Raw genomic sequence first — 21,757 nt, forward strand, 5'->3', positions numbered from 1 at the left:
ACCACTGTGCATGGCATAGCTAAAGCCAAGCTTTATCTGTAGGACAGATAACCTCTATTATGATTCTATGGAGCCCTGCAAGGGACATGGGGAAAAAAGTTGAAGTTGAACTTTTGCAAGATCTCGCAAAACTTCGAACTGGTGAGTAACAGACGTCTCCGAAAACGTCGGAGCACTTTTGCAAATATGTGATGTCTTGATAAAAGTTTATTTTGTGACCCAGAAAGAGTAATATTAAAACTAAGTTTTGGGACATTGGGACAGCTTTCGTTGCCTGGCTCGTCACCTATCCCAGAATTCATAGCGCAGCCCAGCCAATTCCATTTTTCAACAATGGCAGCAGCTACTTAGTTTTAATATTATCATTTCTGGGTAATTTCTGACTCAGATGGATGGATGGATCTATCAAGCACTGGGAATGTCTCAGATTTCCAGGACAGTGTTGATGGCGGTGTTAAGCAGTGTGGTTTTTTAGTGCGTTAAATTGCCACTGCAGAATCGCAATCTGTTTCTAATGCATAGCTCCCTGAGTACCTCGAGTTTAAAAACACTCATTAATGATTTTTGAATCTTTTATTGATCTATTGTTGAATTGTAGATGATGAAACCCCAAAATTCACAGCATCCAGTTTGCCCACAGTGTTTGGCAGATTGGCGATCCTCTCCCCATTTTCACTTCTGGAGGACGCAGCCTCTCTAGGATGCTAATTTGTTTGACCAGGTGTTTTTTAAGCATTACACATCTTATCAAGTCTTTTGTTGCATCTATGTCAACCTATTAAATCAAATTGAATATCAAAATATCCTTCCACCCATCTACTTTCTCAACCTCGTAAATAAATAGGGTTGTGGAAATATGTTTATACAGAAAGAAAAAGAAAACTGTGCTCTCAAGTTATTTTAATTGCCACATTCCTCTGTCTGCTTGTTTTTTAGGCAGTGAGAAAATGACCCACATCAGAACATAGTTGTTCGCAGTGGGCAAAGGACAGGAACTGAACTGGAGTCACAGTGAAAATTTGTGGCCCCATTTGAAATGAAGAATCGATTCAAATTGAAAAGCGAATCAAACTAAAGTGTTTTCTGGCTCTTAACTTTCCACAAAATGTCAGCGCAGTTCATTTAGCCATATGCTTTATGGCTTTTTCCACGCTGCAGGAAAACACTATGGATGAGTCCACTGCTAAAAGAATTGATCAGCCGAATCTAATTCAAACAAATAGATAAATCATAATGAGACAGGATGTTCTCCTTTGTTGCAGTCTAACACTGTGATGCCCCGAGGGCTGACGTCGTTATTAATCTTGTGAAATGTAGCTGTAAATTTCACCGAAAGTGAACTCATGAAGCAGAAGCTCTAAACATAGAAACATCATTTTCTCCTTCTGGGTGACTTTTCTTACTGTATCAGTACAGGATGTCAGTTTGATGACATTTGCTGCTGATCAGAAGCACCTAGATACAAACGCACATATACGGTCCGAGACACACACATTTTTAAACTTCCTCTGACAGCTTCCAGCACGCTTCCGCCTTCTTTTCTGTCACACACAAGTATAATTCGTTTAAGCCGTCTTCAGAGAAGGGACCACACATGCATGATTTCCCACGTATATCTTCATATAATTAAAGTAGCCATCATTACTGCAGGCTTTGCTTCCCTTAATGACTGTGTGTGTGTGTGTGTGTGTGTGTGTGTGTGTGTGTGTGTGTGTGTGTGTGTGTGTTGGCCTTTATCCAGGACTTAAGTGGACCACTTCCGACAAAAAGGGCTGCAGTAAGAGGACAACAGCTTTCCTGCTGCTGTGGGAGGAGCAGCTGATGGAGGAGGTGGAAAGGGCAGCATCTGGCTATCGTTTGTGTGTATGTGGACAAAAAACAGTGAGTGCAGGAGTGTGTCTAGAAGATAACACGGGAAAGACAAAGTCAGGAAGGGAGGGCGTCCTGCGCAGGAGTGCAGCTTTTTTTCTTCTTTTTTTTGATTCGGGTGTGAGTTTGTGTATCTTTCCTTCAGTGTTTTGTGAACGTAAGAGTACGGGTCTCTGCACACAGTCACAGGTGGTGCAGAGACAGCACAAACGCAGCGAGGACACTGACAGACAAGCAGCTGCTTTCACAATAATAAAACCTCCTGAGAGTACGTCTGTTCTGCTGTTAGCATGCTGCTGCTGCTGACATCCAAAAATCTCCAAACACCAATTCTGAGTTGGTTTTTTTTGTTGCTTTCTCTTTTCTATTTTGACCATCTGGGTGTTCACTAAGTTTCGTGGCTCTCTGTCACTGGTAACAATTACTGACATGCGAGGAAGCTGTATGTAACACTTTCGTCAAAACAGTGTTAGTTCAGGAGATTTGGGGAGGCAAAACAGTGCTAGGGAGGAGAACAGGAGAGACTGAGATATTAGAGAACACAAGCAACAAAAAGGTTCAAAAAGTAGCCCGGAGAGACAGTTTGTACCCTAAATGTAGTAAATCTGAGAAGAATTAGAGCACCGTTTGATACTCTCGAGGTTAGTAACCTACATAGAATCATGTGGAGTTCCAACTTTAAGACTACATGATGGTTTTACAGCTGTTACATTGATAATTATAAAAAATGAAAAAATTTAATGACTATAGCTGACACTGCTCAAGTTAATCTTTCAGTCATTAAATCAGTTTACACTTACAGCTTTTGGAGTTTTCCTCTTTTCACCTGTAGGGTTGAGTTGTAAGTGAAAGAGTCAATTTGTGATTGAAGTGAAGACTTTCAGTTTTCATTCAGTAGGTTTTGCAAAAAAGTTGCTTTAACTGTTTAGGAATTAAAGCCATTTTATATGTAGCCTCCTAATTTCAGAGGGGGACTACATATAGATTTCATTACATTTTTAAAAAAACCCAAAATAGTTGAAAATAGCCAGTTGAGACCCGTTCTTTCTTTATTTCATGACAAATGAAACAAACTATTTCTAAGGATAAGAAAAGCAACTTCACAACATCTCATCAAGTCAAGAACACTCTTGTTCAGGTATATCTATCACTTTAAACATCTACAACCAAGAAATGTTTTAATGAATGAATATACAGTCTTTATTGGACGGTGCAAAACTATGTTTACACTTAAAAGTCCAGATTAGGCCTGGTCACAAAATATTGAAAATAACTTGTACAAGGAGAAAAGTATGGAAAAAGAGAAGCAGCTCATGATGTGAAGCAGATAACATTGATGTTATGGCATGGGCATGTATGGCTGCAAGTGAAACCGGTCACTAGTGGTCATTGATGATGTGAGTACTGATAGAAGTAGCAGGAAGTATACAGGGCAGTACTCTTTGCTCAGACTGTGACAAATGCTGCTAAACTGATTGCAGAGCGCTTCCCAGTGCAAATGGACAATAACTCAAAACATGCAGCCGAAGCAACCCAAAACTATCTCAATGCAAAAAAGTGGGTTGTTCTTCATTGTCCAAGTAAGTCACCTGATCTCAAACCCAACAGAGCATCGCTTTCAGACATTAAATAAAAAAACTAAATGTGCAGAGACCCACAAACAAGCAGGAACTGAAAGTGTCTGCAGTAAAGGCCTGTCTGAACATATTAAGAGAGGAAACACAGCATCTGATGATGTCAGTGGAAAAACTTTTCATAGCTGGTGTCTGATCTTCTTTTCTGTGCATCTTTGCTGACTTTATATTCCTTCTTGTCCTAACCCTTCAGGCTTAGAGGGAACAAGCTCTGCCCGGTGGTGGAGGGTCCTAATTATTCCAAGTTTGTGTTCCAGAGGGTGATGGGAGTCAAAGAGGAGGTACTGGGCCGTGTGTGTGTGGGCTTCCGGTAAACTTCGATGTTGAGGTTGCCATTCTCTTCAATGTGCATGGCGCAGTCCAGGAAAGGCAAACAGTTGTCCTTTGTGTCTTCCCTGGTGAACTTGATGTTTTTATCCACAGTGTTAATGTGCGCAGTGAAGGATTCCACTTCTTGTGTTTTGATTTTGACCCAGGTGTCGTCCACATATCTGTACCAGTGGCTGGGTACTCTTCCTTTGAAAAAGCCAAGAGCCTTTCTTTCCACTTCCTCCATGTAAAGGTTGGCTACAATAGGTGACACGGGGGAGCCCATGGCACAGCCATGTTTTTGTCTGTAAAAGCCTTCGTTGTACTTGAAATATGTAGTGGTGAGGCAGAGGTCTAACAGTGTGCAGATCTGATTGGGTGTGAAGTTGGTCCTGTCCTCCAAGGAGCGGTCTTCTTGTAGTCGATCAACATTGAAGTTTACCGGAAGCTCACACACATGGACCAGTACCTCCTCTTTGACTCCCATCACACAAACTTGGAGTAATTAGGACCCTACACCACCGGGCAGAACATGTTCCCTCTAAGCCTGAAGGGAAAAAGAAGGAACATACACATGTAAAGGAAGCACTTAAAACATGCGGCTATCCTAACTGGGCATTTATAAAGTCAGCAAAGAAGCACAGAAAAGAAGACCAGACACCAGCGAGGGAGGATAAGAAGGACAGACGCAACAACATTGTCATCCCCTATGTAGCCGGTGTATCAGAGAAACTCAGGAGAGTTTTCTCCAAGCACAACATCCCAGTGTACTTCAGACCCAGCAACACACTCAGACAAAAATTGGTTCACCCAAAAGACAAAACTCCTAAACACAAACTTAACAATGTGGTGTATGCTGTACAGTGCAGCGAGGAATGCCCAGACCTCGACATTGGAGAGACCAAACAGCCACTTCACAAGCGTATGGCACAACATAGAAGAGCCACCTCCACAGGACAAGACTCAGCAGTCCATCTGCATCTAAAGGACAAAGGACACTCTTTCGAGGATGCCAATGTTCACATTTTGGACAGAGAGGACAGAAAGAGGAAAGAGGAGTGAAAGAAGCCATTTATGTCCACTGTGAGCGACCATCTTTGAACAGAGGCGGTGGCTTACAACACCAACTCTCTGCCATCTATAATCCAGTTTTGAGATCCCTCCCCAGACGCCTTAACGTCCACTCACATCCTGGGCCATCTGACCTCAGGAAATCACATGATAGGGTGGGGCCAGGTTTCACAATGAGCTCAACCGAAACCCTGGCTGATTGTGACCCACACCCGCTTTCACACCTTGGCTCATATGATTAGGCAGAGGATCATCAGGGGGTCCTTTTGGGACTCTCCACCATTTGACCTTAGAACTGAAGAAGCTTCTCGGGTGAGAGGTGAAACGTCTTCAAGCAACTTAAAGAAGTCCAGACGCTTTTCTTTGCAAGCTCCTTAGACTACGCTGACCTTGATGACTGAGAACCTTCACAGACATATTTCTGCATAGCTTTTTTTAAATTTCACATTTCTGTATAGTTTTCATATTTATATCCTGTTCATAGCCTGTACATAGCTTGTACACCCACTCCAGCCTGTACATACTTATAGTTATAGCAGATTCATAACATACCTTCATACCGTATACATTGTAACATACCCATAATAGACTCATATTTTGTACCCTCAACAGACCCATTTCTGTAATATATCTATATTTCTATATTATTGCCAATATATATCTATATCATGGCTAAAGCACTTCTGGATGGATGCTAACTGCATTTCGTTGCCTTGTACTTGTGACATGTGCAATGACAATAAAGTTTAATTCTATTCTAATTCTATTCTATTCTATAACGTTATAGCGTCCCACTCTGTGGCAGATGGGATAAGTGGTGGTTAACAAGGGGTTAAACACATGGGACTCTCCACCAGTTGTTTTACACTGAAGAAGCCTCTTGGATGAGTGTTGAAACATCTTCATGAACAAAAAAGAAATTCAGTTGCTTTCTTTTCAAGCATTTGAGACTATCATGAACTGGATCACAGACACACAGCCCATCGATTTGTAATGTAAAAACGTATGTAAAAACGATTTTGTCTACATCATTTGGTAGCATCCTGCAGACACTGGAGAAAGCAGAGTGATTACTGGGTCTAAAGCTGTGGTTTTAAAGGTAAAAATGAAATAATAATGATAATAATAAATAAAAATTACTGTTGGAGCCTCTCGGCTTCACTAAGTTGAGATATTTAAAAAGAAGCAAATGAATGAAAACAAGTCAGCTACTTTTGAGGAAGACTGCAAAAAATGTTTCATATTAAAACCATCAGACTTCACCTTCACCGGCCTCCATTAGTGTAACCAGGTTGACGTGCTTCATGAAGGCTTCCTTTGCCTTGCTGAAAAGAAAAAGAAATCCTTTTTTCCCTTTGCACAGGAGTTGGTCTATATTTTGCATCTGCAGTATTCATGTAAAGGTTTAAACATGAAATGACTATTTTTATACATGTTCTGTTGCCTAACATGTTGAACTCGTGAGCAGCAGAGGATTTTTATGCATCTGTGGTGGTACTGTTTAATATTTGGCAGCTTTTTATGGGAAAATGAAAAAGTAAAGCACAAAAGCCTCCCTTCTTGTCACTTTAAATGACTTCTAAATCTCTAAGATAACCAGTAAGAGATGCTGAACTCGGGAATATTATGGCCTCTTTGTTTGGCAGCAGTTTCAATCCTAACTGCTGCATCCCAAATGAGCTGTAGAGCTGAAAGTGACTTTAAACTAAGGTAGGAATAGGAATAGAGAGCACTGCGATGAGATGCAATGAAAGCATGAATGGCCTTATCTAAATCTGTAGAGAATAGAAATATAAAAGCAAATAGCAAGGCTGCAGTGAAAGAGGAGAGGGTTTTCTGATAACACCCGTTTTAGGGATCGGTAGACTCCAGCTTTTGTTTGTGTAACCGTAACCAAGGAAACAAATGTTGGATTTTACCTTGCTGTTTTTTCACACTTCACAAATACTTCAGCTAAAAGAGGAGAACCAGGAGTTCTCTAAGCTTTATTTTAAAAGTGCATCCTGTCATTCATATTCTCTTAAGATACTCTTAAGGTTTTAATCACTGCCTATATGTTATCTTTTAGACATTCAGTGGTGTTAAAAAGTGTTTGACTGCTTCCAGATTTCTTATTTTTTTGTATTTTTCTCACACTTTATCAGTAATTGAGATTGCTCAGTCTGGAAAAGGTTCTAAAGCCATTTCTAAAGCTGTAGATCTCCAGCGTACCACAGTGTGAGCCATTATCCACAAATGGCGAAAACATGAAACAGTGGTGAACCTTCCCAGGAGCGGCCGGCTGACCAAAATTACCCCAAGAGTGCGAGATCGACTCATTCAAGAGGTCACAAAAGAACCCAGAACAACATCCAAAGAACTGCAGGCCTCACTTGCCTCAGTTAAGGTCAGCGTTCACGACTCCACATTAACTGGGCAAACATGGTCTGCATGGCGGGGTTCCAAGATGAAAACCACTGCTGAGCAAAAGGAACAAAAAGGTTCGTCTCAGTTTAGCCAGAAAACATTTTGAAGATCCCTAAGACATTTAGGAAAATTTGTGGACTGATGAGAAAAAACTTAAACTTTTTGGAAGTTGTGTGTCCCATTGCATCTAGTGTAAAAGTAACAGCATTTCTGAAAAGGAACATCATACCACCAGTAAAACAGGGTGGTGGTAGTGTGATGGTCTGGAGCTGTTTTGCTGCCTCAGGACCTGGAAGACTTACCGTGGTAAACTGAACCATGAATTCTGTTGTCTGCCAAAACATCCTGAAAGAGAATATCTGGCCATCTGTGTGACCTCAACCTGAAGCGCACTTGGGTCTTGGAAGAGGTCAGTGATCCAAAACACTCCAAGTCCACCTCTAAATGGCTTAAGAAAAACAAAATGAAGGCTTTGGAGTGGCCTAGTCAAAGTCCTGACCTGAATCTGATTGAGATGCTGTGGCATGACCTTAAAAAGGCGGTTTATCATGGGAAACCCTCCAATGTGGCTGAATTAAAACAATTCTGCGAAGATGAGTGGGCCAAAATTCCTCCACAGTGCTGTGAAAGATTCATTGCCAGTTATCACAAATGCTTGATTGCAGGTTTTGTTACTATGGGTGTCCCAACCAGTTATTAGGTTTAGGGGGCAATCACTTTTTCACACAGGGCCATGTAGATCTGTTTTTTTCTTCTTAATCATAAACACCGTCATTTAGAAACTGCACATCTTTGTTAAATATTTTACATTTATTTGATTATCTGAAACATTAAAGTGTGACAAACATACAAAAAAATTGGAAATCTAGAAGGGGGCAAACGTTTTTTTCCACCACTGTACATGGAAATGCAGCACAGGTAAAAACAGACTTTATATAAAATGCGTATTTGGTGTGATCACCTTTTTTCTTCAACACAGCCTGAACTATCTTCACCAAGCTTTCTAGTAATTTCTTTAAGTAGTCTTCATCATTTCTGTTGAAGCTTCAGAAAAAGGTAGATGGATCAACTGAAGGACCAGATCATCTCTCAGGTCTCGTGTCAGGTCTTTGCTAGATTTCTTCCTATTTCTTAAGGACATGACTTTCAGATACTGTTCATTTGCTGTAATCAGCTTTTTAGGCCTGACACTTCTTCTTTTTGTCCACTTGCCACAATTCCTCTTTTTTTAAGGACATAGTGCACACCATGCCGAGATATGTTTCTTAGCTAACAGCTGTTTGGGAATCATCAAGAACTAGTGCCCAAGATCCTGCAAGAAAGTCTGGCTCCTTGGAGAGGTGGCTCAAAACTTTTGCACAGTACTGTATATTTTACATGTATACTTAATAAATGAATTTTACTTTGTAATAGTGGAATATGTACATTATGTGAGAGCGCATACAGTTTTAATGTTGAGAGTCAATGTTCAGATCTAAGGGGATGAAAAATGGAGGTTGTACAAGAAACACATTTGGTCTTTAAAACCAAATTTCAGCTTCATATTTAAAAGCAAAGAGTTTGGAGATTCAGAATTTGCAAACCATTCCATGTCAACAAAAACAATTATTACTTATTTAGTGTGTGCACAAAGCAAATTGTAGCTTTTTGATTTCCCAACAGGCACACCTGGTATGCTGTTCTTTGTTTTTTTTAAAAAGTGATTGCTTCTAAGCTTTTAGTCTTTATTAGTAATTTGTCAAAGGCTTAAACTTTCCTAGATGCAAATCTTGTATTTTTTTGAACTTTCAGACTTCAGCAAAAACTACATAGACATGAAGACAAAAGAAAAAGACATATCCTTTTTAGCTCCCATGGATGGATTCATACCTAACCTTTGTAGACAAGGCCATAGCAGAGATGAAGAATAACTGAAGCACCTCTCAACATCTCTCAAAAGACAGATTTTTCCATTTTTTGAAATACTTCAATTACCTTTACAACTGTACTTTCTCCAAGGATAACATTCTGCAAGGGGAATAAATGAAGCCTTGATCTATTCAGCCTTAAGTTACTCAAATTAAAACACATTTAGTCCAAAAATACTAGAGCTGGCCTGGGCTCAAGGTCTACGTTTGCTAAAACCCACAAATTCACGAGTTCACAATGCCATGATTCACACTTGGTCAAGCCATTAATAAAATTTCAATTGGTAATATTCCTCCAATCGCAAAATCAATTTTCAGGAAAAGTTTACTTAATTTTAAAAAAGAAGAAAAAGGGTTAAAGACCAGTTTAAATCACACATTCTCACATAACTTGGGCAGCACATTGGTGCAGAGGTTAGCACTGAGAGTGAATGGATGACAGACTGCCACCCAGTCCAGGGTGTACTCTGCCTCTCGCTCTGTGACTGGATGGATGGATGAATGGGTGGATGGATGGAGCGATTCTCACAGTCTTTCAGTCTTATTCTTTCAAAATGAAACTTAACGTCTGACATATTTTGTATACTCCGCTATGAAGCCTGATGCTACAGATGTTGATACTCTCCCTCAAAATAGGTGTAAAAATTGGCATGTGTATCAGATATATGTAAAATTTACAATTTGAAATTGTAATAGAAATTATATTCTTTAACCACTGACAAAGTAAGTAGTAAAAAGGAATAGGAGATACAAAGTAAAGCGATACCCATTGTTCATGTGTTCCCTTCAAAGCTTTAGCAAAAGGTTACATTTTAATTCTATTGAGAATAAATTCTCAGTATGTTTACCCCCAAACATTTCCTTTTCACCTCGCCTTCTCTCAATCCGCACTGAATGATTGCGAGTGCAAAATGCCTATTGTGAATATGAGGAATAAAAGCAGTACTGTACTCCTGGGAGAACCCTGACAATGGAGCAGCCTTGGCCTAGATGCAAATCATATCCCCTCTTTCAGACTGCACTGTAGCATACATGTGTGTGCGCGCTGTGACGGTGTGCATTTTTGAAAACGTGTGCACTGTTGAATGGGCACGTGATTGTGGATCTTCAGAGGGGCACAATCTCCTCATTAGGTGGCTCTGATTGAAGCGCTAAAGCCATGTTCCTGAGTGCGGAGAAGGAGGGAAAACGTAAGAGGGGAAAAACAGAATAGAGAAGTAGGTGGAAGGTGGTGAGAGAAGGCAAGAAGGAGGAGGGGAACGAGAGGGAAAAAGGGGAGGAAGAAAGAGGGGAGGTGAGAGAAGTAGAAAGAGAGAGAACAAAGAAGTGAGGTGAGGACACAGAGAGGGGGGGAAGTGTGTATGTGGACAAGAGGATTTTGTGTTTGCATGAGCTCTTGTTTGCCTGCATTAGGCAACAGTCGCACTAAGGTGGCTGGGTTGCAGGATTAGTAGTTTAATTGGTACCTTAAGGAATAGAAGAGACTTAACAACAGTGTAGTGGTATCAGGGGTGGGCTGCAGGGCTGTGGTGACGCACGCACACACACACACACACACACACACACACACACACACACACATGGACAAATGATTATTTCTCTTGAATAATCCCCCTTACCCCGATTTAAATCAGACGTTACTGTTAAACCAAACTCTCTCTTTCAAATTCATAAAAGTAAGAATGGATTATCATTAAAACACCTAAACATGAGAAGAAGAGCAAGAACGGGCAGGTTAAAGTAAGGAAGGGAAGAAATGGGAAAAAGGTACAAGGTGAACCAAAAAAAAAAAGCAGAAAGTTAAGAGTGTAAAGCTGGACGTTCTGTGAAGCTGTACTTAAGGTGCCACAATGCCTAATCAGAACTGCTGATCAGAAACCTTTTTTCTCCACCACCTTCTGATGACAGAGTTGAGGTCTGCAGCCGAACATTTCTTCAACTTTTCAAAAACCGACAATCTGACACTCTCACCCACTTCATGCTTTTATTGGCCAGCTGTGTGGAGTTGTAAAAAACCTGCCTGTGTCCTACTGTGCGTCCCCCAGAAACAATTGCAAGAAATTGTGCACTTTCCATTTTACTGTTACGTTCCTTTAACCCTCTCAAGGCAGGCTTTGCAGATTTGCAACAGTTAAAAACTAACAAGCTGATTACCCCACATACATATTTTATGAGTTTTTTTTTACTCAGAAGCACCACTGCAGGACTTGGTTGTGCATTAGCAACAAAAAGTTTAATTTGAGCCTGAGAGGGTTAAGCGAGCTAGTGCATATCAAAAACACAGATTATAATAAAAAGTTATTTTTTAAATTTAATTAAAAAGGTTAACTTTGATTTATTCTATATTAGAGTAAACTGAAATTTTGAGCCTTTTTTCTTGTATTTTTGATGATTATAGTTTATGGCTTATGAAAAAAGTATCTGTTATTGGAATATTTCCTAAGATCAATAAAAAAAAAAGCATTTAGAATAGATAAAAAAAACCCTTTGGGAAGGTGTACTCATTTATACACGCAGTCCTTGGCTGGGCTGCTTAACCATGAATTGCTACATCAGAGCAGTGCAGCATGGAAGTGGAAGTCGTCTTAACAATATTCCATACATTTTATGTCAGGTTCAGGTCAGGTAAATTGGCTGGTCAAGCAAGCACAGTAAAAACACATCAGGAAACCATGTGGTAGCAGCTTTGGCGCTGTGGGCAGGTTTTAACTCCTACAGGAAAAGTAAATTGGTGTTATCCATAAAGTTTGCACGAAGGTGGAAGCGTGACATGCTCTGAAATCTCCTGGTGGATGCTGCACTGACTTTGGACTTGATGAATCACAGTGGACCAACCACCACCAACACCAGGATAAGATAAGATAAGATAAGATAAGATAAGATAAGATAAGATAAGATAAGATAAGATAACCTTTATTAGTCCCACACGTGGGAAATTTGTTTTGTCACAGCAGGAAGTGGACAGTGCAAAAGTTATGATGCAAAAATTAGAATACAATAAGAATAAATACAGTACACAGCTGTACAGAATAGAATAAAATAATATACTATATACAGTAGAATAAAATAGAATAAAAATATACAATAAGATAAAAATAGAATACGAATGCTATATACAACTGAGTAAAAATACAACGATGCCAGAAAGGATTATTGCACTTAGTGTTATTGCACATGTGTGGATGTGTGTGTTTGTTCAGTTAAAGTCTTTGTTGTGGAGTCTGACAGCAGTGGGGAGGAAAAACCTGCGAAATCTCTCCGTCCCACACCGGAGATAACGTGGGACCCCCCAAATCATCTGACTGCAGAAACGTCACACTTAACTTCCAGCACCTTAAATTCTGCACCTCTACACTTTTTCTCCAGACTTTAGGATGTTGATGTCATCTCAAAAAAAGACTTTGGACCACTGAGCAACAGTGCAAGTCTTTTTCTCCTCAGCCCAGGTGAGCTGCTTCTGTTGTTGCCCTTGGTTCAGGACTGGTTTGATATCAGGAATGTGACAGCTATAGCTCGGTTGATCTGATATCCTCGTGTTGGTGTTGTTCCCAGATCATCATACTAAATGTTGTTCTAGGATCAACGTTGCAAGTGACCAATCAGAATGTTGTGATGTCATACTTTTGCGACTTCGGGAAAAACTGGCGTAAAACAAAAAACTGTACTTAAGCTGCAAGAAACCGCCTCTGTCCGCCGATAAATGGACCCTGACCCTAACCCTAACCGTAACCCTTTAATAAACAGTAAGCAGAATTGATATTGTCCTTGCAACATTGGAATTTCATAAATGCACGAATGGCTTGGCGCGCAAAAGAATAACGTCACAACAATGTGATTGGTCACTTGCAATGTTGAACCTGGAACAACATTTTCATGATGGTCTGGGAACAACACCAACACGAGGATATCAGATCATCCGCTATAGCTCCTTGCCTGAAAATGTATGTGCATGGTGCCTCTTGATGCTCTGATATCTGCCTCAGTCCACTTCTTGTGAAGCTCTTCCAAGTTCTTGAGTGGACTTTCTTCTTGAGTGTTATTGATTGCTATCCCTGTTGCATGTTCACATTTTTCTAGTTTTCTACTTTCCATGAATATACTTCAGCATAACACAATGAACAGAAGGCTGAAATCAGCCTTTTGTGGCTCTGAGCCAGTTTACGTCACTATACTGGTTCTGTCGCACAACATTTGTGGCGTCACCACATCCCTGGCAATGAGGGCATAAAAGACTCACTTCAGTCTTCTCCTAAACAGGTAACAGTGCCATGCAAATCTGTAAAGAAGTGTTGGTCAAACAATGACCCTAAGAGTGTTTGTAATTAATGACTTTGTCTTATATAATGAATTTACGGCTTGCAAAGAAGAAGTAAGGTTTTTTATTGTTTGTTTGGTGTTTATGAACAGCTGTCTTTACCATCTCACTATATACAGTGATATCATAAACATAAAAAAAAAGTAATGTTAGTGTTTTTGTACATGAGTGAAGCAAATAAGCACAGCAGGCGTGATGAAAACCAGGATAGGTTTTTCTAGTAAAAGCTAAATAGGAGAAGAATGGCTTGCTAAAAGTAATTTAAATTTTAGCGTCCACTCATCTTCACAAGGGTTTGCAGCTGTTCGCAAAAATGGGAATTTTTGTGACCCTTTTTGTGACATGTTGTAATTGTCCAACCAAACAAAGCAGCTACTCATTTTCCACCTTGATGTTTTTTAGTGCACGTTTGTGAATCATGCTCATGCACAAATGCTGCATGACTGCAGTTTGCATAGTTGCAAGTCAGCTGTTCTGTTCATCAGCAGCTGTTGACAAGAATGGATGCAGAAATGTGGGAAATGGCCTTTCGCTGTGCAGGAAACGTCAGTGTCATGTTAGCACCAGAAAAACAACATAATTCAGATCCTCTAGGCTGCCCGGACTGTTCCAACAAATAGCTGAAGTTTGACTAAAGACCAAGATGGTGACCCTCATTGGTGTGCTGCAGGAAAGCTTGGCGAACACCAGCAACAAAGGGATTCATCCTCTACATTTGACCCAACAGTTATTAAGATATTTCCATTTCAGTCTGGATGCTAGAGCAAAATTATCAACAATAAAAATGAGTCAGCAACAAGAGGCTCACACACAGACACTGTCACAGAAGAAGATAGTCAGAACAATGCCTTTAGCTTTTCTTCAAGGACTTTAATAACACTGTTTGTAGATCTTGATGAAAATGTGTCTTGCACAAAAAGTCTCCCTACAGTTAGTTTTTTCTGAGTCAGCTGAGTCAGCTGAGCAACATCTTTCTATGAATTCGAGAAGAAGAAGTGATGTGTATGGAGCATGCATGCTTTATGCCAGAGGTGGGACCAAGTCATTGTTTTGCAAGTCTCAAGTAAGTCTCAAGTCTTTATCCTCAAGTCTCAAGTCAAGTCTCAAGTAATGTCAGGCAAGTCAGAGTCGAGTCTCAAGTCACTGGTGTAAAAGTCCGAGTCAAGTCACAAGTCTGAAACTTTGAATTTCAAGTCCTTTCGAGTCTTTAAAAAAAACAAACGAAAAAATAATGTTGCAGTTATATGCTAAATGTAAATATTAGACCATGTAATTTTAAAATCTGTGTTTTTCTCAACACATACAAAATAGTGAACTTAGAAAATATACACAAATTGTGAAATTGCACCTCTTTAAAATGCAGCTCAATTAAACTTAGCTCCAAGAATAATTTTCACCGACAGTTCTGAGATACGCTGCATGTTATTCTTGGATGCGGTTGTAGGACCAGCTTTAAAATCGCATGACAAAAATATCATACACATTAAAAAAAACTGTATCACCAACGTAGCCTGGACAACATTTGCTAGTTGGATGAAGTCAGCTATCTCATCCTAGCATATTTATATGCATATTTATAATTATACGGTTCTTGGAGTGAGTGCATACACTCATGAAGTTTAGTAACTTCCGGTCACTGCAACAAGCCCAGGTACAGTTTACCGACGGATGGGTGCAGGACCTTGAAATGCACCGTGTAGAACGAAAGACCATCGTACGTATCATAAGTTTACCAGTCTCACAAATCGTCTTCATAAATACACATTCGTTAACCGTTTATTAATAGGACCTTTGAGCTCAACGGTAATTAATTAGTAGTAGAAATAATTTCTGGTACCCATCACAGAAATGTAGCAGTGACAATAATATTGTATGCTGTAATCCTACTGGGCAATTAGTGATACAAAAAACCTGTTTTATCCTGTGAATAAAAGTATGTGTTTTTGTCAGTGTACCATAATAACAGAAGCGAAACGCAATATTGTGTCAGGACAATTTACTATTTATGCACAATAAATAAAGGAGCATAGCGCAACAATTTCTGTTCAGCGCCAGACTTGCTTGTAACCTATATCACCAATTATGTTAAGAAAAATGACGCATTAACTACAACAGCAGACTGACCTTTGTGTAAATGCTTGGAGCAGACTAACCTGTGAGCTGGAGTGTTCTAGGACGTTATATTTGATCTTTGAATGGCTGCAATCCAGTCGCCTCTTTGTTACTTCGGAAACATGGCTCGAACAATTTCTCTTCCACGACGTAATCCGATAACAACCGATCTCTTTACCCGTCGGCTTTCCGTGGCTGTCATGCGACCGGCTATTGCAGTTAATAATACAACAGCTTCTTGACATTTTTGTGTTTCTTTTTATCGCTGTGTGACTGATTTTAATTGAAAGCCTGCGTGCGCTAGTACCGCTTGCCACGAGTTCCCAGAATCCTTTGCGGTTCTACCCGTGAATGACGTCACATTTTCAATCTCCATATAATATGCGTGTTAAATTTTATATTTGGGGTAAAATATCAAGTCTTTTCAAGTAAACCGGTTCAAGTCCAATTCAAGTCCCAAGTCATTGGTGTAAAAGTCCAAGTCAAGTCACAAGTCTTAGAACATTTTTTCAAGTCAAGTCTAAAGTCATAAAATTAATGACTCGAGTCTGACTCGAGTCCAAGTCATGTGACTCGAGTCCACACCTCTGCTTTATGCACATGATAAATTCTATATATCAAGAGGAACATTGGTCAAATATCATATTACAGTTCATTAAATATCCGCTTAATTAGCACAATTGTGCAACTCCCACTCTGACTTCCTTCAGTGGTCTTGGATGGGATGCATCTCTGTACACTTAAATGTGGTGACTCTGGAAATTCATTATAATTTTTTTGCATCTGTACAAATTTAAGTTGACAGACACTGCTCTCAGATCAGTAGTCCTATTCTAAGACCCTCCTAAGAAATCTTCTTCCCCAAGAGGTCTTCTGTGAAAGATGGATGAGAGAGGTATGTATAAATAGAGCGGTGAGCGGAGATGACAAAGGGCAGGGAGAGAATAATGGATGGATAAAGGATATAGAGAAATGAAGTGAAGACAGAAAGAATAGAGAGGAGGAGAGAAGAGGAGTGATAAATGTTCAGGGCTCCAGCTGAAACAACGAGAGGCTAAAAGGAGTGTTAAAGAGTGAGTTAAGACACGCCGTAAGAAGGTCAGAGACAGCAGTCTTTATATTTAAAGTCAAACTGAAATAAAAACAAGATTAAATCAGTATATCTTTGACTTATCTGTCTTTGGACTTGTATAGCCGGCATGAACTTCTATACAAATTTATTATTAACACCCATCCAGTTTTTCTTGCTTATTCCAGGTCCGGGTCATAGGGTAAGAGACTAAGCAGAGATTCACAGATTTCCCTCTCCCCAGCCATCTCCTCCAGCTCTATTCATGGTATACCACGAAATTCCAAGACCAGCAAAGAGACGCAATATCTCCAGGATGTCTTCTGTCTGCCAAAGTCAGACATGCCCAAAAGACCTCACCGACGAGGTGTGAAAGGGGAGTGATCTCAACCACCTCAGCTGGCTCTTTTCTACTCTGAACCCCTCATAAAACAGTGAGGAACTGAGTCAGACTTTAAGGGAGAGCTTAGCTATCCTTCAGTGAAACCTCGTATCTGCCACTTGCTTCTGCGATCTTATTATTTCAGTTGCCATCCACAGCTTCTGATGTTAGCAATATAGATTGACCAGTAATGTGGGATTTAGCATATTTGTGTCCGTTTGCCTATGAAGAGCCTGCACGGATGGGAATGCAACCTATGTAAAAATGACTGCATTTAAGCCAACTAAAAAAACAACAAGCATATAGCTTGGCATGGACAACACCATACATAGGCTGACTGCTGATTGGCTGAAAAGTGGTCTGCCATATAAAAGGCAATGATAGTGTAGTTCACCACATATAGAGAGAAGAGTGAAGAACTATCAAAGATCAACAGCATGAAAAGAACAGCCAATGTCTGCAGTGGACTGTTTTGTAATACTTGTTTCACTTCAGCTCTTTGTAAGTTATCACTTTGCACTGTGGGTTGCTAATGAACCAACAATAATAGAAACACAAGCACCAGAATATCTGCAGACACTAAACAGCTACAATCTGTAGGTGACGGTCTGCAAAGCTCTCCATAAGCAAAAATGGACAGAAAAGCTGTCCAAGATCAACTCTACATTCTCTTGTTACCATAAAAGATATGCATTTCATCCACATCACTGTATATGCTACACCAATTCATTTATCAGTTTCCCCCTTCAAATGAGGACTAACCTTTTCCTGTGTTTGTACAGAGACCGAATTGGCCTTAACAACTCCATCCCATCAAAGCACCTCAGGAAAACTTCCATGCACCCTTTGATTATACTTCGACGGTAAAGAAAACTTCAGATAATTATAGTCCAGCCCCTCATGTGGAGGTTGATTATTAGGTTGTTGTGAAACCTACTATAGCCAGTATCAAGGGTGTTTCCTTGACAGTATCCCTGAACCTCCAACACAAGTTCAGGTTCCTTCCTTAGACTCACTGAATTCACCACCCACTAGCATTTAAGGATCAGCTTACCACTATTACTCTATTACACTATTACCTTCTGCACCCTGCTGCTAACACCTTTGCCTCCCTGTTTCCAGCGAACCTTCCCCTCACCTAAGGCTATGTCCAGAGGCGGAGCCAGACATTTGAAACACCCGGGGCTTAGCCCTAAAGGGTAGTATGCATGTGGGATTATTATTTTAGAAATGACTGAAAGACTGAAAGATTAATAGGCTCTGTTTTGAGTTTTGTTCAAAAAAGAATGACTTCATATAGGATAAAAATATATCACATATGCAGGACACCATAAACTAGTTTTTTAATTAAGCAGCAAGGCAGAACAAAGTCGGGCCTGTATCAAGACACAGGGACTAAACCCCAATTCGACCAGACCAAGAACTGATCCAGAATTAAAACAGGACTACAACAGTTCAAAATCAGGACTACTGAGGACTTAACCAAGACAGAACAAGAATCAGAACTAGATGATAATAGAACTAAAAATCATCATAGACCTGCGCTACACTTATTTTTTAATTCTACCAAAGTCCACTATTTAGATTGAGAAAAGTTTATATAATTATTTAGCCTTGTTGTGCAAACAAGCCTGCATAACTTAATAAATATAGAATTTGAAAAATAACAAACCTAAAAAGAAACACTAGGTACGAGATACATGAGTACCTATGATACGGTGATACTTTTGGTAAACAACCATTTGACTAACATTAGAGCTGGGCGATAGAACGATAACGATATGTATCGCGATATAACTTTTACTCGATAGAGAAATTAAGCTATCGCGATAGACCTCGCCGCTCTTGTCCTCTTAAAAAAAATAAATAAATAAAAATAAAGGGTCAGCCGATCCAAATTCAGTAGCGCAGAGCCGAACCAATCACAGCCGCAGCGTCACGTCGCGTGACTTGTTACGTACAGCGCAAGTGCCAAGCCGCACGTGTTTGTTTGGGAAGCAGCCAGCGGGTAATGGAGCCAGCGCATAATGGAGGAAATGAGCGTGACCGAAGAGAAAACAGATGATGGTTCCAACGCCGGAGAGATTGTCGAACGGAAGAGCCATAGAAGTTCCGTAGTGTGAAGGTATTTTGGCTATTTCAAGTCTGACAAAAAACAGAGTAGCGTGCACTGTAAATTGTGCCGAAAGCAAGTCTGGAAATACAGTAAACTGGTGCATGCGTCACACTGTGCGCCACGTTATTGTTTCGGTGAAATGAATTTCTACAATACTGTTACTTCTACTCTCTGCAGTGTTTAAATGCTTACATATACACACAGTTACTGTCCGTCCACACATACGACTCAGTTCTGCTTCTATGCCCCAGCTTTGTTTACTTTTTCCCACCGAGGCTTCTAGACTTCTGATTGGCCAACATTTCTGCACGGTTAGGAATCTAGCGCCACCTGCTGCTTTGGCATGTTCATAGCAGCGTTTTCCTTCATTTCTGCCTTTATGTGTGGACGGGATTATTTTTTAAAACGAAAACGGAAAATCTCAGTTTTCAAAAATACCCGTGTACGTGTGGACGTAGCCTCAGTCTCTGACTGGAAGCGCTAATTCGTCATTCGGCTTTTGTCAGACTAAAGTAACTGTTAAAACTGTTTGAAAAGCTCAGCTATACAACAAGGAGAGATTGAGAATTTCCTTTTAGTTCTCAGTTTATTTGATATTAACAAAAGTTAGTCAGTTTTGTCTGTTCTTCTGTAAAACAAACTAAGATTTATTTTTAGAATTAATATTTTGTTTCTAAGTGGAATTGACAATTTACTCTGTTTCATTTGTTCTATTTTGAAACTTAAATGCTTTAGCGGCTGCCTTTTGTGTAGTTTGCAATATTTGCCTTTATTTATCTGAAAAAGTCTCATGTTCCTTAAGTACATCTACCCTGTTGAACTTATTATGGGAAATAAATATTTAAATAAAAACAAGCTGCTGATTATTTCACATTTTACTTGTGAGCAACGGCACATTTAAATCTTACAAATATAGTTATTTGGCTTATATCGTGATAGATATCGTTATCGCCTGAAATGAAAAAAACATATCGTGATATGAAAAAATCTCATATCGCCCAGCTCTAACTAACATGTGTGTCTCACCTGCTCTTGTTCCATCTCTGTTCTGTCCTCTCTCCCTCTCTGTCCCTCTCTGTTCCTCTCTCTCCCTCTTTGTGCTGACAATCATCAAATATACAGTTGAAACCACATATTTACTCTTCAGATAAAAACACTTTTTTAATTGTAACATCAAATCAGACTAAATGTTTATTTTTTTTAGATTGATAAATATAAAAAACATATTTGTTAACTTTAAGAGTAAAGAGAGAAACTATCTGTATGTCTTATTTGCAAATGGCACCAAATTGCATTCAAACTGAGTCACACTTATGGAGCTCCACAATTCTCTTCCTGGTGTTTTGTTGACATCTCTTGATGTTCCCATGTCACAGAAACAGGCTCTGTGTTTTGCCTTATATGCATCCACAGGTGTGTCACCAATTTACTCACATGGACTCTACTAACCTATCAGAAGCTTCTTCAGCTCAGAATGGAATCCTCTGGAGTTTTCTTATTAATTAACAATAAACTTAGTGTACATGTACTCCTAAATTTGATGAAAGTGATAAAAAATAGAAAGCTCTGTCTCTCTTTATTCTGACATTTAACTAATTCAAAAGATATTTCAATATTTATCCAAAACAAAACAAGTTTACTCTAAATTGATGTTGTACAGTAAAAATGTTTTATGTTTTCTCCATAAAGTGTAAATATCTGGTTACAAATGTGAATATCCTGCTGTGTACTGAAATCCCTCTTGTTTTGCATAGAAATATACTGAACAACATACAAAGCATAATATATAAAATAACATTTACCTGAGTTTTTTCTTTGAAAGAAGCCTCTAATGTCCATTCTTATATTTCAGTGCATAACTGAAACCGATTTAGTCGGGGAGGGTAAGAACTGAAAATATGAAATAAACACATGTAAGCTAAGACTCTAAAAAATAGCATTTGTTCGGCTTTTCATTTCGCCATTTGTTGATTCACTTGAAGAGCAAGTAACGTAATATTGGTCAAGTGATCAGTTTGATATCAATCTTTCGTGATGCACCGTCATATTTACATTATTTGTACAGTACGAATGATTTGCTTTGGTACCTGGTCAAACTTAAGCTCTCCTTAGTATGGCTGGCTCCGTTTCTCCAACAGCGCACTCACAGGCAGCAGCTGCCCCGCCCCCTCACTCAGTCGCTTAGTGTCTGAGCTCGGATCATACCAATATCAGGGGGGATTCACGCACAGTCGTAAATTCCCACAGTGTGCACTATGTGCTTCGAATATTGTGTGTACTTTTTGTTTTATACAGTTGTCAGCCAGGCATCTAACTATGAAAAAATTACACTCCAAAAGACCCCGGGCTTCTGACAAAACAACCCAGGCTTAAGCCCAGTAAGCCACCCCCACGCTTCGCCCCTGGCTATGTCCACACTAATACATTTTTGTTTGAAAACACATCTTTTTCTCTCCATTTTGGCCTTCCGTCCACACTCAGACTGCGTTGTTGGTCAATGAAAACTGAGCTTTTGGAAAATGCTCTCCAAAGCAGATACATTTAAAAATGGTGCTCGCGTTGCAGTG

At 39.7% G+C, this 21,757-nt stretch overlaps 1 protein-coding gene across 3 annotated transcripts in view; it reads right to left on the minus strand.

Moving 5' to 3' along the window:
- Positions 1–21,757, minus strand: part of nrn1la (neuritin 1-like a) — a 114,656-nt gene that overhangs the window by 10,742 nt on the left and 82,157 nt on the right. The window contains exons 1-3 of one of the 3 annotated variants that reach the window (XR_014277799.1): positions 21,278–21,577; positions 20,993–21,080; positions 20,217–20,290 (exon numbers count right to left, since the gene is read on the minus strand). The exons of 1 other annotated variant lie outside the window; for it this stretch is intronic. The gene's annotated coding sequence lies outside the window, so the exon portion shown is untranslated. Of the gene's footprint in view, positions 1–20,216; positions 20,291–20,992; positions 21,081–21,277; positions 21,578–21,757 lie in introns of those variants that run through there. One more of the 3 variants, XR_014277798.1, reaches the window with a different exon arrangement.

The sequence above is a fragment of the Aulonocara stuartgranti genome, assembly GCF_965226115.1.
Source record: "Aulonocara stuartgranti genome assembly, chromosome: 7".
NCBI lineage: Eukaryota > Metazoa > Chordata > Actinopteri > Cichliformes > Cichlidae > Aulonocara > Aulonocara stuartgranti.